This window comes from Passer domesticus, chromosome 4 (assembly GCF_036417665.1).
Source record: "Passer domesticus isolate bPasDom1 chromosome 4, bPasDom1.hap1, whole genome shotgun sequence".
NCBI lineage: Eukaryota > Metazoa > Chordata > Aves > Passeriformes > Passeridae > Passer > Passer domesticus.
In genome coordinates, this window is record NC_087477.1 from 67372729 (window position 1) to 67390586 (window position 17858).

Sequence of the window (17858 nt, forward strand, 5' to 3'; positions counted from 1 at the left end):
GCTCCACTGGAAATACAGCATGGCATCTGAGTGTGGTAGATGAGCTTTTGGGTAAAAGGCTACTTTTTCACTTGACCACGAGAGTGCTTTCTTGCTTTTTTCAATAAGGGTCTATATTCATTAACGCACACAAAAATAAATCTTTAAGAAAAATGTTTCCTTGGTTTGCTTAAACTGGTTGGGATAAAGCTTTCCACTTTACATTCTTTCTCACTTCTGTCATTTCTACTGCAGAACTGAATGTGGATAAGTGAGAGTATTCTCATGATTTTCCACAGGAAAAAAAAATTGCATTAGTGAAAACTAGTCATAGAATACTTGAAAAATGCCATTGGCATTAGATATTGGGCAATGAAGGTATCCATAATTGCTTTTATCCAACATAAATACTTTGTATCTGCCAATAATGGCGAGTCAAAAGTGAGGACATTTTCAGAGTTAAAATAGGACTGCATAATTGAGTGTCATTGAAATGCATTAATGCAAGAGACTATTTGGAAATACAGAAAGAAAATACCTATAAATAATATCGGAGAAGGGAAAATTTCTTTTTTTCCTAAGTGTTTTTATCTAAACTAAAGAGACATTATAGTACTTTAACAGAATTATTTTACTGTTCCTCAATACTGAAGGCAATAGAAAAATTGATGTCTTTTTATTCAAAAATTTTATGGACTGATAAATGATCTCAGAAAAAATCCAATATTGTAAAGCAGACCATGAAATCTTTGAAAATCACACTAAAGAATGCAATCCAGCATGATCATTTCCAGGATGAGAAAAAAAAAATCTGCTTTTTTTTTCAATCAGGGTTTATTTTTAGTTCAGTGTTTTAGTATAATTTTATCCATGTATCTGCCATGGCTGTTTTGTGAGTACAGACCAGACCACAGCTATGGCAGAAAGCAGCAGTACAATTCCTGGGTCAGTAGGGGCATGGACTGCTGTGCAGCACGCAGCAAAGCCCCACTGATCAGCTCCGTGGAGTCAGCAGCTCCCACTGAGCTCACGGAAACAACTGGGCTGTAAAAGGACGAGGAACACTCCAGGCCCTGTGCAAGAGCAGGCTTAGTTCAGAGCCCAATCATTTTCCCGAAAAATACAAAATGAGAGAGTGCCAGGTCCTGCAGTGTGCGTGGTGCCACGGGGAGCCCTGCTGTCCTTGGGGTGTTGGGTGTGTGCAAGGCTCAGTCCCCTGTGTGAGGCAGCCTGGTGTCCTGGGGAGCCTCGATCCTCCCACATGGCAGAAATACTGAAAATCCTAAATCCCTGGAGTAGAATAGGATGAAACTGTGTCCGTAATATATTTTTTTTCTAACTGGCATGATATTTTAAGGGGTAGGAAAAGAGAAGTCCTAAGGTTAAACACACATTCAATCCCTTGTGGTGCCCACAGTATGATCTTAAACTGGTGTTTATTACACTTGTCCTATCCATTTGCAGATCCCTTGCTCCTTAAGTAGGTTCTTCATTATTATAACTGGCCTTGGATTTTCTCCTTTAATATAGACATGGAGAATATACTTAGACATGGGTCAAAATACTTACAATAAAACTTATTTATTTAAAATAAAATGCTTTTCATACTGTGTCGTGCTGCTTTTGATAGTTGCAATAGGAAATACTCTGTGACATTTTAAACATACTTGGTGAATGGACAATTTAGGAGAAAAAATACTTTATGATCACATTATGGATCAAGAAAACATGACAAATTTTAACATTTTTGTTCATCGTGATGATACCAGTTTGCAATGTTAAACAGGGTATAATGACCCACTATTTAGTACTGTATATTTGTGTAGCATCAGCTCCAGTTATGATTTTCTTCTTTATGCATTTTAAGTTTTTTTAGTTTGACTGCCATAAACCTTTCTAAATGTTCAAAAATAACTAAAGACAAAAATATGAATAATTTCCACAGAGTATTTATAACAAGAATAAACTTTAATGTTTGTGAATATGTTCAGTTGAGCATATAGAACATGAAAATGAAAGCTAACTCAGCACTGATTACTTAATTTTCATACTAATACTCAACCAGTTTAAATAGAACCAATGATTAATTAATTATCTATAACTTCTGATAAAACCAATATGCAATTTCATTTCTTTTTTCATTAGTCACAGCTAAATAGTTAATTACTGAGGGGGAGGAGAATTCACCAATGCCAAATGAATTCTGAGGCTTATGAAGTTAAAACTGAGGCTTATTGGAAAGTAGCTAATTGAAAGAACATCACATAAACCAGTCACGTGTTAGATCTTTTTGTCTGAGCATATTTACACCTTTGTTAAGCTAATTCATTTGGCATGGTTTAGACTTGGTATGTTGCCAGAGCCAGTTGAGAAATTGTGAGGAGAATATTTCTTGACAAGTGCAGGCTTTTGAACGTGGAAGAAAGGGAGTTGATACTTTATTTTTTGTCATAATTAAATTAATTTGCATTGTCAACATTTCCCTCTCTATTTGTAGCAGCTTTTCTGTTAGACAATAAGTGGTTTATGCTGATTTGTTTATTTTTCTATATACAAGAAAGATATTAACAACAGACTTAAAAATTGACTCATTTCACATCTTACTGTAGTCCTAAATATTCACATAATAACACACAAATATATTTTCATTTGAGATTATTTTAGGAGTTAATAAACCAAGTGCAATTTTAACCAGAGCTGGGGACCAACAACTTCAATCCCATTAAGAGCGGTAAAAGAATAAAACATGTTTCATCAATGTATATGATAATTCCTTTAATTTCTCCAGAAAATTTAGAAATTCTCTCTGGTCTCTCAAAAAGTGCAAGTTTAAACTGAATGCGAGGAGTGTGTTACTTAGATAGTCTTCAAAAATCATTCCACAAAGCTCTTATCCTGACTTAACCACTCCGCCCCTTTATAAATAGTCCTCTATAAAAGAGGAGTTACTTTACAGTGTTTGGCAATAAATGCAAGCTACAGAACAGATTGTAGACACCTAATTATAGTTTTCAGGTTGGTCTGCAAAGATTGAGTGCTCCAGGCACTTCCATTGAGAAGTCCTGCATCAGATGATTAGTTCAGTGCCTGTCAAGTTGATGGGCCTGTGAATCTGCCCTTTTATCTTCAGTGAAAATTGGTGTGAAACAGCATCACTTCAGCCGAGCAATTCTGGATAACAGCCCATTGATTCTACTGGATTGCTTACTCTTTTTCTGTAATACACCACAAGTTATTTGATTGCCTATTATTTAGTGCTAAGATGCTGTAAGGATGTTGGATTAGCAGATCAAAGTCCTGCACAAAACTCAGAGGCAAGGTCCCAAGAAACAAAGTGACCCACAGGTCAGGTTTTGATGTTCCAGAGTAACAAACATTCATGCAGGTATGACCCCCATTACAAACCTAATGAGATTCCTAGTGGAATCACAGAGTACAGGGTGCAGAAGACTGTCAGTGTGCAAACATGCTACTTTGGGTATGATTTGTGAATGTAGATGCGAGGCTGAGCACAATCAAGTAGTTTCATGGACAGCAGCAATTAAATTCCACACCGGGTTTTTTGATTGCTCTCAAGGTTATCCTGATGATCTGAAATTATTAGGAAACTCAGGTTTTTCCATGAACATGAGTACTTGAGTGAGTCAGAGAAACTTATGTCCATACAGATACAAAGATGCTGACTCATCATTGCTCCACTTTTCTTTACTTACTGAAGCGTTTAGAGCAGCTCTGCAATGATTCAGTTATACTTGTATTCATCTTTAAGCCATGGCCCCACAGAACCAGTGTTCCTGTCTCCTCCTAGTAACACCAGGAGCCAAAGTAGACTAATTATACCCATCCTTCAATTAGCATTAAAATGAGAAATATCAGGATTTGGGTTTTTCCCAATTATTCTAACTTTTCATATCACCATCAATAATGGCAGTTTGAATTTGCTTTTTCTGGTGATGCCAGTTCTGGTGATGCCAATTGTTCAGGAAGGACAGTTTATTCCATTCCATCACCCACATGCTGGCAAAATCACAGCTACTTCTGTAAAAGTACTTTGCTTTCTTACAGGAGAGATCCATTCCCACAAGTATAGTACAAAAATAAAGAATTAGGAACCTCCATTTCTTTGAGTCTCTAAATTTGAGTTTTTTGATACTTGATTTCCTGCCTCCCTGCTGTTCACTGGAGTCTTCATTCCTAATTTTTCTTAGGAGTCTTAATCAGAGCATTTCCATAGTTAAACAGCTAAGAAGATTTACAAAAAGTACCAAAGATGACCTGGTGATGATCACCACTAATTCATGGAAAATGTTTAGGAAAAAGCTGCATTTCAGAGAGAAGTAGTTGACAAACAACTGGGGAAGGAAAAGGCAGAGTTGGATATATATGTATGAATTTTTCTCTGAATTTCACAATTGTCCAAGTTTTCAAAACTAACAAAAGGTTTTGAAAGAGGTACTAGAAAGATCACTGGGTTTTGGAAAGTCTTCTTTGGCCTGATTTGTACAGACTTGAATCCAGGCTCTGCGGCCTCTCAAACCTGACAAACACATCATGATATATCCAAGTATTCTCAATTGCTTTAGGGCATAGCAATGATATTCTAAATTTTCCCAGAGTACAAATTTTTATTAACTATTTCCTTCACTAAACAGTGGAAGTATTTATAAGTAGAAACAGAATGAAAGGATGTATCTGTGAGCATAGCAATCCTGAAGATGAAGTAGTACCCCACATCACAGAAAAAGTGAAAGAATTAGAAAAAACAGGTTCTCATTATAAATCAGAATCTACCTGTAAAATATGGACTGGTTATTAAAAGATTACTACTTTATCACAACTTTGGGAGCATTGAGAAATGTTCACTACTATTTTATATTGCAGGTACTTTTATCTAATATGATACATGCCACCCCATGCAAATAAAAAAAAATTAGTAGTGTGGCCTTTTTCTTTGCCCTGCAGAGCATGCCATTATTCTCTTCCTGCTGATTTTTGTGAACTTAGAATTTGATTTTAAGTAAAATTGAAAACTTTCTCATTTAATAATGTTATTTAAATGCAAGAGAGACATGAATGAGATCTAACTGTAGTCACTAGATGACTTTTCTACAATTATTTGAAAAAAACCACTTCCTACTACATTTCTAAGGCAGGATAAATATACTTTAAATTCTGCTGAGGGAAATAATTAAGCAAAGTTGGAAACTTGCACGTAATTTTCAGGGTGCTGCTGTGAGGGCTGATTGACATGTTTTTCTCATCAGAGTTGAATAGAGAAAAAAACCCCAAAGTAGTTGAGGCACTCGCTGCAGTTTTGTGTTTTCCCACTCGGTGGCAATGATTCCCTCTCTTTCCTTCCCTGTTCTGTGCTTCCTCTCAGGTAGCTGCTGCTCTGCATTCTGCAGCCTCCATTCAGAGGAACAAACAAGTGAAAAATCATAGTTTTCCTTTACTTCAAATATCAAAGATGGCAAAATAGAGGAGTTTGTTAAATTAAATTGTATTTCATAGTTCACTTGTCAGAGAAAATGTGTTTGATAGTAATTTTTTATCAGTTTTATTCCACTTGAGGGCACAGATCAGTAGCAGTGTATAAAGTATTAACTACGAGCAAGTTTAGCAAATTTACTGGACTTTATAGACCTTGACAGAATAATGCAAATGATAATAAATACAAAAAAGGCCTCAGCAAATTTACAAGGCATCACAAGAGTATTTCTACCCTTAATTGTCTTCTATTTTCTTTTTTTTTTTCGGGGGGGGGTGGTTTTTTTTGTTTGTTTGTTTGTTTGTTTTGTTGGTGGTGGTGGTGATGGAGGGGTTTTTTTGTTTTTTTTTTTGGTTTTTTTTTTTTTTTTGGTTTGTTTGTTTGTTGGGTTTTTTTGTTTTTTGTTTTTTCTTCCCAACAGCAGGAATAAACCTGTGTACTTGGTAGTACTTGGTCTGCAGAGACGATACTGGAGAAGATGTCTAACTGTGCTGGCTCACCAAATGTATCTCTGCAGAAACTGTAGCTAGGTGCGAGATGGTCTTTCACAACATTTACAGACCTTTCAGCTTTTGCCAGAGTCCATGAGGTTCCCTTTGCTGGATCAGACGTAGCAGAGAGCTGCAGAGGGCATCAGGCTCTGAGGCACACACAGCTTGGGAGCACTGCATCACAAAGCATTTCATGTCTCCCACACAGCAAGCACAGCTGGCACTTGAGATAACAAGTCCAGGCATGGTAGGAAAAATATCTTTGCTTAAGACATAGAGAAGGTTTGAAAGACAGGCTTAAGGTTCATAAGACTCAATTCAAGTCGGTGTCTCAGAACTAGTAACAGCCTAGAGGTACTGGCTGTACAGATGCTGGTGAGCTGTGGTAACAGTAATGACTAAATAATAAGGATGGAATCGAAGGTAGTGGTGAACAGTTTTCATAGTTTCTCCTTTCAGAAAGTGCTTCAGCAACATCCCCTCTATCCCTGCCCACACAGGAGCAGCAAGTGGGAGGAAGGCTGCCCTGCTGCCTCTTGCTCTGCCGCTGGATTTTGGAGGAGGATGAATTGAAACATCTTTGTAAAAAAGAAAAGAAAAAGAAAAGAAGTTGGGACGTAGGGGGAGGAGAGAGGACAGTGGAGACAGTGCACTGGAGTTACAGTGAGAAAGAGTGCAGTGACTGTAGAAGATTGGGGAGGGGGGGAATTAAAAATTAGGTTATTGGAGGTGACATGCAAGCAGAGCACAGCAATGTTTTCAAACTCATGTATTAGACTTTGTCTGTTCATGGATTGTAGTTCCTTTAATTCAGACATCATTTTGATTTTCCATAGTTCCATAGTTCTACTTTTTGATATGAGAAGAGGCTGGGTAAGAGAAACTAGAGGCTACAGAAATAACATAATTAACTAGAAGAAAAAAGGGGCTAGGGGAAAGGGAGGGAAGTTTTTGCTCAACTTTCTACACCTCTGTGGTCTGTATTTGAAACAGTAGAACATGAGCAGGTGTATTTTTGAGAAAGAGAAAGGAAATGATGGGAAGGGAAAAAGTGGGGAAAGAGTACCTCACTGCACTGTTCAGCTACAGGCTGCCCTGCTGTTGCTGGATGCCAGCATAGGTAGTGCCCCTCTGTGGGTTGACTGGAGAATCTCAAGTTGATGCCCTTGTGGATGTGAAACTAATCTCAAGAGTAGGCTGAAAAGGTAGTGGTCCTGTCAAAAAGGCTAAGAATGCAAGAGCCTGGAAACTTGGTAGATTCTGTAGGATAAACTCTAACAGATACAATAAACACTAACAGATACACACAATGGGAGGCAAAAGAGGGAACTTCTCAAGAGCCTGTCAAGTCAGTTATTTTCCATGAGACAAGGCATGGACAAGCGGTCAGTACAACACTTCCTATCAGCTTCAAGTCTGAAAGGTAATTCTGTTCAATAAAGAACTGTGTATTTAAATACTGAGAACTTGCCATCTCACAGAAAATATAATTTCAGAACTATTGCACATTCTAACTTTTGTTGAATTGAACACTGGGGAAATCAAAGATTAATGCATCATATTGTCCGTTCATTAAGTGCTCAGTCTGAGAGAGCTGAAGAGGGTGTTCAGCAAAGACTACACAAAATGAGGCAACTGTACACAACACTTCTCATGAGTACTCTCCAGCTTTCAGCCTTTTGCCATTCAGTAACATCCTGAGCCAGGGATGACTGCAGCATATTCAGGAGTTTTCAGTGGGTTTTTATCATGGGGAGTTCTTCTGCTGAACCTCAGGAGACTATTAGCAATCACAGTAGCCTGACAAGGAGTCTTGCAGCTCACCCTCACCTTTTTAACGATGGTTGGGTATTTGATATGAACTAATTTTATTTTTTGTCAAATAGTTCTTCTGCTCAGGATTTTTCAAAGTTGCATCATAAGCAGTGCAAGTTTATGTCATCCCACGTGTTTTAGCTTTTTTTTGACCCGATAATGAAAAATACAATGTCATGTCTCAGAATCTGAATACCATCCCTTTGTTCCTAAAGCCCCAAACTTATTTAGGTTTTAACTTTTCTAGACATTCTGTAAAACTGCAGTTAGTTTAAATTGTGGCAATTTTTCTAAACTGTAATGCAAAGCACCTCAGTGTGCAGTGGGCCAGAGTCTGCTTTATAACTGTCAGCTGATTCACACCAGACATGGAAATTTTACTGCACACGGAAACCCCACAGTGTTTTCTCCTCTTATCCTCCTTCATTACTATTTCCTTTATTTATTTACTTCTTTTTCTACTCTGAAAATAGGTGCAAGTTTTGGCCAGGCCATTTCAGTCTGTTTCCTGCTCTAGGCTGACTCTTGAATGCTGAACTCTTGAACCATCAGCCACTGGTTGTGTAGATTTCCAACCACAAAACTGAAATGTCACCATGTCCATTACCAGCCCAATCTAGGAAGTGCAGTGCCCCACTGAATATATTGGTATAACATATTCTTGAGAGCAATGCAGATTCAGTCCTGCAGTATTATTCCCTTCTGTGCATACATTCTAAAAGGATCCCATGAGCACTTCTAGTGTGGAATTCAATCTTGTAATACAGCACAGTATTCTAAAGATGACTTGGGAAAAAAGTGGTGTTATAATTTTAGAAAGTAAAACAATCAATGAGGGACAGTGTAAATACACTGGTGTCCTCACACAGTCCCAAAAGGACTGTATCTGCTAGGACAAATATTGTGTGCATTCCCCAAGCAGTGGAGAAAAGTTATAGGAGAAGATTAGGTCACCAACTGGAAGTTTTTTGGTTGGTTGGTTTGTTTTGTTTATTCTGATTAGATACATTCTAGTTTGAATAAATATTTTAATGCCTTGTTGTTTTTGCTGAATACTAATTATCTGTTGGGGCAATGAGTGCTGCATGACAGGATGTTCAGAACTTACATTATTTCTTTGATGCAAATAATAATATTTTATACCAACCTTCTTCACTAAAGTGTGATTGTGCTCAATTGTTTTAATGTTTTGGCTTTAGATAGTACCAGTTAGGAATTTATTTAATAGTTTTTTTCTTAAATTGAAGAGGCAATGAGCATTTAAACCTACTCTTTAGTTTTGTTGTTCTACTGGTCTTTTACTTATAACATGTCAGCCAGTAATATTTCATTTCTTAGTACTCTCAGACACTGGACCTTGTCACAAGGAAAATGAAAGAGATTAGCCCACTGTTTTGACAAGCAAGCACCAGATATTTTATTGCTAAGAAAAATCTCTTTATCTGAATCTGACAGTTGGACCCAAACATATCGACATATTCTAGTTTTGATGTGTGTGCTTTTTTAAATTGGCTTATATTACTATTTCCTTCACTTTTACAGGTACAAGTGCAATTTTCTGGAGTGCTGCTGTTAAGATCTGATTTTTAGAGATATACCTCTAAGCAAATTAAGATGCAAACTACACCATAGGCTGCAGTCAATAGTATGTTTTTAGTTAACAGTAAATGTGAGGTGGAGAGAGATCGAAGGAAATAGAAAAACGTGGGGGGACTAAGTAAAAAGATAGCACCACCCATGGATCCAGACAGTGTCCCATTAGTCTTCTTCTGTTCTTAGTGGTGATAAGGTCACTCAAAACTTCTCTCCAGTTATACATTTTAGCAAACAAAGGAATTAATTCTCATTGGGTACACAGTTCTCTTATTCTATTGGTTAAATGATTCCCTTGTTTCCAATGCTAATCAGTCCCATGCTCAATCTTCCTCTTATTTTGAGTCAGTGGGCTGTGTCCTCTCCCTGCTGTACTCAATCAGAGCTGATTTCAGCACAGTTGCTGAGTTGGCTTTCTTTGTGGATTCTTTATGTTCATTATCAGTGCTCCCCCAGCTTGTTTACTTCTTCTAATTTGAGCTAATCAGACAATAGTACCACCTTTATCTCATCTCAAGTTCCAGTCAGGTAGCTCAACTTAATGCTCAAAAATCCAGGAATTCACTGAGACATATTCAAAATGGGGTGTGTTTGGTGGTCACAGATGAGCAGTTGCTTCTTTATACAGTTTGTCATAGTAGACAAAGTCCTCTGTTGATCTTAACACTGAGGCAATTATGACCTTTTCAGTCTTACAGCTGCTTCCTGACCACTTAGTAGAGCAAACGCTGGGAGATGGGTTTTGAGCATCAGCTGTGCTTGGGAGCCTGTGAAATTGGGCATAGAGCAACTACAAATGTCATAGTGCTTCTAGAGCCAACATGGGTCCAGAGGCACTGTGTGCCTGCACTGCCCTGAGCAGGAGCTCTGGTGATAATAAGGCCTGTGGACTCATGCCAGCAACTACCCAACACCGCACCCCTGGACCTGAAATGATTAAAAAAAGGATGGCAAGAAAGCTGCATGGTGCCACACAGTCAGCAAGAAGCTGTAGGAGTTCATTAGCTCTCATCAAGGTCTGACTGGGCTTATTAACTGCAGCTCAGCACCTCATTTCTTCAGTTCCTGGTGTGTGGGCTGTAGGTACAAGAAATCCTCTGCAATCTGAAAGTTCAATGATTATTTTAATAAGAGAAAATTCTTATTTTTTGCAAGATCCTGAGATATTTCAGACTTAAAAATCACACTATATTCTATGAGGCTTTCCCAGATTAATTCCAACTGAGTGGTATGTCTTCACAGCATAACCTATTTGCTAATCCCTACAGTGATACTGCTGCTCCGGTAGTGTTCACCCAGCCTCCCAGTTTGTGATGTTTTAAGACTCCACATTATGCCCTGTTTCCCCAGGTGCTTGGTTGATGCATAAACAAAACACGTGAAGATACCATAATCACTAGCAAAACGGTGAGAAGTTCACCATGCTGAAGAGGTGTAAGGTCCGAAAGCACATGCACAGGCATTTTAACTACAAATATGGCAACAGCTTCACTGTGAAAAATAGAAGCACCAAAAAAGCAGAGGTGACAATCAAATCTTCAGTTACAATCTGTTGGTAACAAGACACTGGAAACACATGAGGTCCACAGAAGATAGAAAAACCAAGCAGGAAGTACCATTTCCAGTAAGTCTCTTTGGAGTATTGTTAATCATTTGGAAAATGAAATTGGGATTTAGACAAGAGTTGTGAAAAGTGCTCATGCTTGAAATATGAGTCACAAAAGTGGCTAGAGCAAAACAAAAAGAGGAGTTTTAGATTATAAAAGAAAAGGTTCAAGGCAGTATTAAGTACAGATGTTTGGATACACCTCTCAACTACAAAGTAATTTACAATACTAAGACTGAACTTGAGCAGGCTGAAAAATGTCATATGACAATTGTATTAAAAGAATTGTTTCTGCACAGTAGAATACAATAAAACTGATTCTGCCAGGCCCAATTCAATGCTGTTATGTGCCCTCAAGGCACCATTTATACTCCAATAAAGGGAATTTGCACATTGAAAATTGTTATGTCCTTAAATCACAAAAGTCCCCTGCATTTTGTACTTGCAAAGCTACAAAATGACTAATTCAAGACTCCTCCACAGAAAGTTTAGCAGTTAGTATTTTTCCCTCTCATCCCAAGGATGTGTTGCTGGGTTGGGATTTTCTTATTTAGGATCTTTGAGAAAGAAAGGCCTTTGAGGTAATGAAAGATCGTTTATCAAAACAAAAGAAGAGTCTTTAATGGGTTACTCTTTAGCTCTGTTGTAAATGTAGTGGCCCATTCCAGATCAGTCAACTTCTTCATCAGTTTAAAAAGAAATTTCAAATAGGGCAAACCCCAGATTCTGCCAAAACTCCATTTGTTTATTTTTTCTTATTTTGACATGCCAAGGGTTTATGTTTGACTTGTTGCCATGAATAAAACTATTCCTCTTTCAACAAGGGGCTCTCTGGGAATGGTGTGGGAAAGTTAATCCCATTACACGGCCCCGAAGTTCCCACTCAGTGGTGACCCAGGATCGGCAGCTTATCAGGCACTTAGCAGAGCTGTCAGCTGGTCAGCTCAAGTGGGATATTCTTCTTTGTGAAGTGAAGCAGGCCAGCAGGAGCAGTAGTAGGGGTTTGTTTGTTTGTTTTAAGTAAATAGAACAACAGGGAACTCCTACATCCTTGACCTGAAAGTCATGTCCCGTAAATAGACGACATTAATGGTAGAGCATAGAACGGTGTCATTAACACATTGGTCAGATGTGTTAATTAATTTATAATCCACAGATGAGAGAAGTCTCCCCAAGAGGCTTTGTCTTGTGACATTTCCTGTGACTCTCTCTTTCCAATAGTTCAGATTATGCAAGTACTTTCCTAGGTGTCTCTTAAAAGAATAGTTTTCCTTCAAGGGAAGATGTTTTCAGATTAAATTATGCTCCTAGTGGTGGGCATCTTGTGATACCTATAGCCACATGGCCAAGGTCTCCTGAGGATATTGAAGGAAAGATAAATACCTGGAGAACAAGTTCTCCTTTTTTTGCTAAGGTGAAAACATTGGCAGTGCTGCCTGAGGATGGGGGCCTTGTTTTGCAGTAATGAGAATTTGCTGAGGAGGGACAGGATTATCCATAGAAACATTAAAAAATGCATGGGAAAACATGGAAGAGTATCTTGGTTTTGGGGAGAGCAAGATTAATACAGAAGAGAAAAATGTGATTTTTTTTTTAGTGTAACTGTGCATTTGACTTATGAAGACATCTCTGCGTGAAGGGGAAGCTGCATCGTGTTGCAGGCACCACTGTTTTCCAGAAGCCCAAGTACTGCAGACTGAAATAGAATAGAATGCCTGATTGAGCCTAACCCAGTCTTATTAGTGTTGGTGTCTTAACTGATTGTCCTAATTGTTCAGTTAAAGCAAAATATTATTTGGTTGTGGCTAGAAAATACCACACTGTATCAGAACTCAGATAAATTTGGGTTCTGGTTATGGTCCTTGTGGAAATCTTTTTGTGTGCAGTTCTTGCCATTATTTCCCTGATAATTTCAGTATTTCTCTTTTACCTCAATGTAAGTGCTTGTATTCAGGAGACTTAAACCAAACTGTGCTCAGGAGAGTTTTGAATGGCCCAGTGATGACAGCCTAACCAGAAAGTATAGTCATTTAAAGTGTCATTTAGAGAATGGCCCTCTTAAATTCTTCTGTAAGAGTCAATGCATGATTTATTTGTTTTTTAATCTTTATTTTAAGCAATTATATTACTTCAGAGCAACTCCCATTCCCTAATGTACTTCTCAAGAGGAGCCAATCTTGAAAGCTATGAGGTGTCATCAGTTTCCAGTGTCAGAGATGACACTGAGGAACCTCAGTGATTCCACAAACCAAGGACTCTACATGGATTTGTCCTTGAGCTATAGTTTGATATTTGTTTGTCTTCACAGATTTTTAATCAATGGCATGGCATTCCATGGTTCTGACTTTCTGAGGGTTTTTTCTCATTTTTGCTTTGTTTTATTTTGTGTCAGTTTGTTGTTGCATACTCAGTATTTAGACCACATAGCATAAAAGGCTAACAAAATGAAGCTGTCTTAAGAGCACTGGGGTGTGCTCCCTAATACTTGCTAACAGAAATAAGGATGCTGAACTAGATAAATATGATCTGTGTTTTAGTTGTGCAATTTTTTTTAATTGCCTGTTACTTCATTGCCCAAGGTCAGTCTTGTCAGACAAGTGGACCAACAGTTCTCTAGAGTAACATAAAACCATTAAGTTGCTCTTTGATCTTGCACCTTCTTTAGAACCTTTTAATCAATTAACCATGAAGCTACTCAGCTTGTCTTATTTCCTGCACATAAAACTACTCTGGTCGAGCTGACACATTACTACATTATAGATCAAAGATTGAAGGAAATTTCACATCCAGCCAGGATAATTATGTGGAATTTTTCTGAATCCATTATATACATTTTCATGCCTCAAGTGGATGAAAACCAGCATTTTGATCTAGAATGAATTAAAGGATTCATGTGTATTTTAAAGATTGGTTAAATGGGTTTGTGCATGATTGACCTTACACAAGGTGTGGATAGATTTCATGGCAATGTTACTGAGCCTCAACTGCCTGTCTGTCCTTTGAAAGTGATCACTATTGATAATAATAGGAAACATGACCTGTTGTTACATAAGCACTGATCTCTTGCTTAGGATACCTTTAAATAAAAAAGATATTTTAAATGTTGAATGTACTGTAATATGATACAGATTGAAATCCTCTTAGCTCAGGAGTAAAATTTTGATAGCAGAAGGAATTGTGTGTTTAGATTTGTGTAGGACCACACTTCTGTGATCTTATTTGTATTCATAAAATGCTTTTTTGAATCAAGAATCAGAGATACCTTCAGTATTAAGTTTTTAAAGATTTATGACTGTTTATACTTTTATTTTCTAGTTATATGGGAATGAAGGTGTGTCAAGATAAATATTCCATTCCTTCTGGCCAAATACTGGAACACACAAACAACTTCAATCAGCTCTTTATTTGAGCTTCTCCCTTAAGTGGGACAGTATTACCCACACCGGTCCAGAGGAGCAAAGCATCTGCTCATTCAGATTTTGCTTAAGGCATATTTTGCACTGCTGTTTCTTGTGGGACTGGTTTGTTCCCCTTCTGCTTGCTGATGTTGAAAGCAAAGATGGCCTGGCCCAGATAAAAGTGTCACCTGATGCAGGTGCAGTGGTAACAGGTAGAAATACCAAGAGCCAGCATGATTTCTGAACAAAAATATGGCCCAGTGAAAAAGCATTTTTGAAAGAATCCATGTTATGAAATAAAGGTGTAGGATATTCTTCACAAATATCACCTTACTCCCTGAAGACAGATCTTAAATTTAGACTCATTAGACTTAGAAGCAGGTAGGAAATGGGAACTTTTAGAGCATCTATAACTCACGTTCTTTTCACTGCTAAGTTTCAGTCACGCTCTTTTGCAAATCCCTATTGATTTTTCTGAATGTCACACTTCCTTTAGCTAAACAGATCCCTGCTGATATTTGTCTTCTTCCTTTTAAGCAGAATTAAAAGTGAATGAGCAAGTTTGTGGATAGCATGGATAAAGTACTCTTTGATAGACGTACTTCTTGTCTTCTGAACAAAGATGGGTGCATTCAGCTCTTGGCAATAAGGAGGAAATATTTTCCTCAATCTCCTTCTGTATAAATCCCTCATTTAAATCTAAATGGAAATTTTCCAGAAAAGGGAAGGATATTTGTGAAGCTTGCTTTTGCATTTACCACCGCAGTATCTTTTTCGTGCTGGATCCAGGATACAGTGGGGTGCTCTCCTTCTGGGATTTGAACAGACACAAAAATCCAGAAGGAGTCAGTAGGCGGTTACACTTAATTTTGAGAGTAAAGCAGGCCAAACTTTACGTTGTTTGTTTTGTTTCTACCTCCAGCTATAAATCATCCTAGATTCATCAAACTGTTTGCAAAGCTAATCCAAGCTGGACCAAGTTACAGACTGGACCAAGATGTAGGTTTATAGTAATGTCTGAAAACAGGAAAGACTTTACATCAGAAAGGAAAAACTATCTGGTTTCATTACATGTGGCTTCAAGTTTCATTACAAAAGGTTTTACATGGCTTTGATCCTCTAATTTGGCTAAAAAACTGAAAAAAAAGGAGTGATCTCCATGCGCACACAGCTATTTCAGCGCATGCATGTGACCAAATTAGATATGCTGTACCCCAGTGAACTAGTGTGTTCCACACAGACATGCTGCATTTAAATGCATAGAGTGCAGTCAAGATAGATTAGGTCAAACCTCCTTGCTGCCAGCTACCTTGAATTCTTAATCATACCTGCTTCTCAGGGGAACTAAAAAGCCTGAATAAGTTCCTATCCTGAAAAACAAACAAAAAATAGTACACACTTTCTACCCTTATATATCCATGTATATATATACACACACACTAAAGATTTTACAAGAAGAATCTGTTTTCCATAATGCTTTCTTATGGAGCCACAATTAAGTGAGTCTTTAAGAGAGAGTACTAAAGAAATTACTTCAAGAAATGACTTCACTGGAAGCAGTTTTACTACAATAGTACTCAATTTTATTTTTTTTGTTTACAGACCTCCTGTCTTTAATTTTTGTATGCTGTTGCTGAAGAGGAATTGCCAATTCTCTTTGTTCCCCTGGAGCTTGGATTGCAGCACTGAAGAGCAGCCTCCTTTCCCACAGATTCTCAGCATCAGTTCAATGGGGCAGCAGGGCAGAGCTGAGCAGGAGGGGCACAAATGTTTTCCCAGAGTAACACAAGTGATAGCTCCTTTAGCCAACAGGCTGCAGGACAGAGCACAATTCTGTACCCAGGTTTGGTGCACTGAAAACTCCTTTTCTTTTAGCAGATAGGAGTTGCAGTGGCTCCAGGCCAGCTAAGTTCGGTTTACAGCTGCTTTGCTTCACTGAAACAGCATGAAGCAGTTTGAATCAACAGTGAATCTGGCCCTAGATGTCTTAAATCTTTAATATTTTCTTCTGTCTCATCTAATACAGTTGTTTTCCTGAATTTCACAAGCCTGTTAATTACCATATGAAATTCAAATGAATGGTGATCACTTCGCTAAAAGAACTCATTCTCAAACAGTTCTTTCATGTCCGCATGAAGTAGGATGACTTGTGTAGCTGGTCACTATTTTCTGGAGTTTTAAGTGTCCTTTCTACAGAAGTTTGAAAATACATGTTTGTATTTGTTACCCACAATCAATAGCAGCACTTAATTCCCTTGTGAATTCACTGTCTAAAGTTTGATAATATTCCTTATTAGCCCTACCTATTTGAATGCTTATTCTTCTCTTAGTAAAAAACCCAAACAAACCAGACAAACTGGGGCATACTTTCTGTTTGTAGTGTTTACATGTGGTTGCTGAGCAGATTTTCAGTGAGTTCTAGGTCTCTTTACCCTTCCTTTCAATTAACCTGGTTACAGCTTCTTTTCTGAATGAAAACAGACATCATTCTACATGCCACACACAGATTGGGAGTTCTATTACTTAAATAGTTTGACAGCCACAGTTGCCACTGATTGGTTCTAGCATTTTGCCATAAAAGTTTAATAAATAATACTTGATTTTTAAATGCTCAAATGGTAACTACTTGGAGAGTGTTCTTTCCATCACCAGCATGGTGTTTTACCCTGATTAGACAACTCAAGTTATCTTAGGGAAGGCACATGCAGAAAGGTGATTTGCTGTGGCTTTCTGCAAATGGGAAGGAAGATGTGGGAAGGCTGTGGGAATGGCAGGCACAGTCAGACCTGGAGTCAGGTGGATGGGAAAGGAGAAGCAAGCAGTGTCTGGACTGCCTGGAGCAGGAGGGAAAGCATGAATGCCAGTGGCTGGTCTGTGGTTTGTGATAATGAGTGATGAGCACTATTTTGATCACTTGGGATTTAAACCTTTCGCTTCTCACATTTAAGCTGCTTTTCAAAGTTTTTCATTATGGTTGTTTGCCTTTTTTTTTTTAAGTTCAAGCAATAATGAATCTGTTTCTGCAGAGGAGTATGTGCTGTGCCACATGATCTTGCTTACGGATATTCTGTGTAGATACATGTGTCTTGAGTGGTCTGTTTTATTTACTTGTTGACAATGTTTCATACTCTTACCTTTCCTATACGAAATAAGCAGAAAATTACACAAAAATGGGTGAACCATTAGGGAACACGATCCAGTGAAAAACAAAACAAAACAAAAACAAACAAACAAACAAACAAAAAAAAAAAAAAAAAAAGGAAAGAGAAGAAAGAACAGGCAAGCCTCAGACTCTTTAAACTGGCTATTTCCAAACAGCAAGCAACTTCTAAAGCACAAGTCAGAAGGTACTCCTCTTATTGCTGTTACCATAGCAGAAACACATAAATGTGATTAAATAAATACAGCTAATCAGAAGCAAAAGAAAAAAAAAACAACCAAATTTGCAGTGAAACCAGCTCAAGTTAACCTAATCTCAGAGGACTTTG

General features: G+C 37.9%; 1 long non-coding RNA gene across 2 annotated transcripts; it reads left to right on the forward strand.

The window, feature by feature from the left end:
• The first annotated feature begins 9885 nt into the window (after positions 1-9885).
• On the forward strand, positions 9886-17119 carry LOC135300072 (uncharacterized). 2 transcript variants are annotated; one of them, XR_010361949.1, is made up of 3 exons: positions 9886-10594; positions 10717-10990; positions 15973-17119. It is a non-coding gene; the product is annotated as an uncharacterized LOC135300072 (long non-coding RNA). The 2 variants fall into 2 exon arrangements; XR_010361950.1 differs by lacking the exon at positions 15973-17119 and adding an exon at positions 12570-12992.
• The last annotated feature ends 739 nt before the right edge of the window (positions 17120-17858 follow it).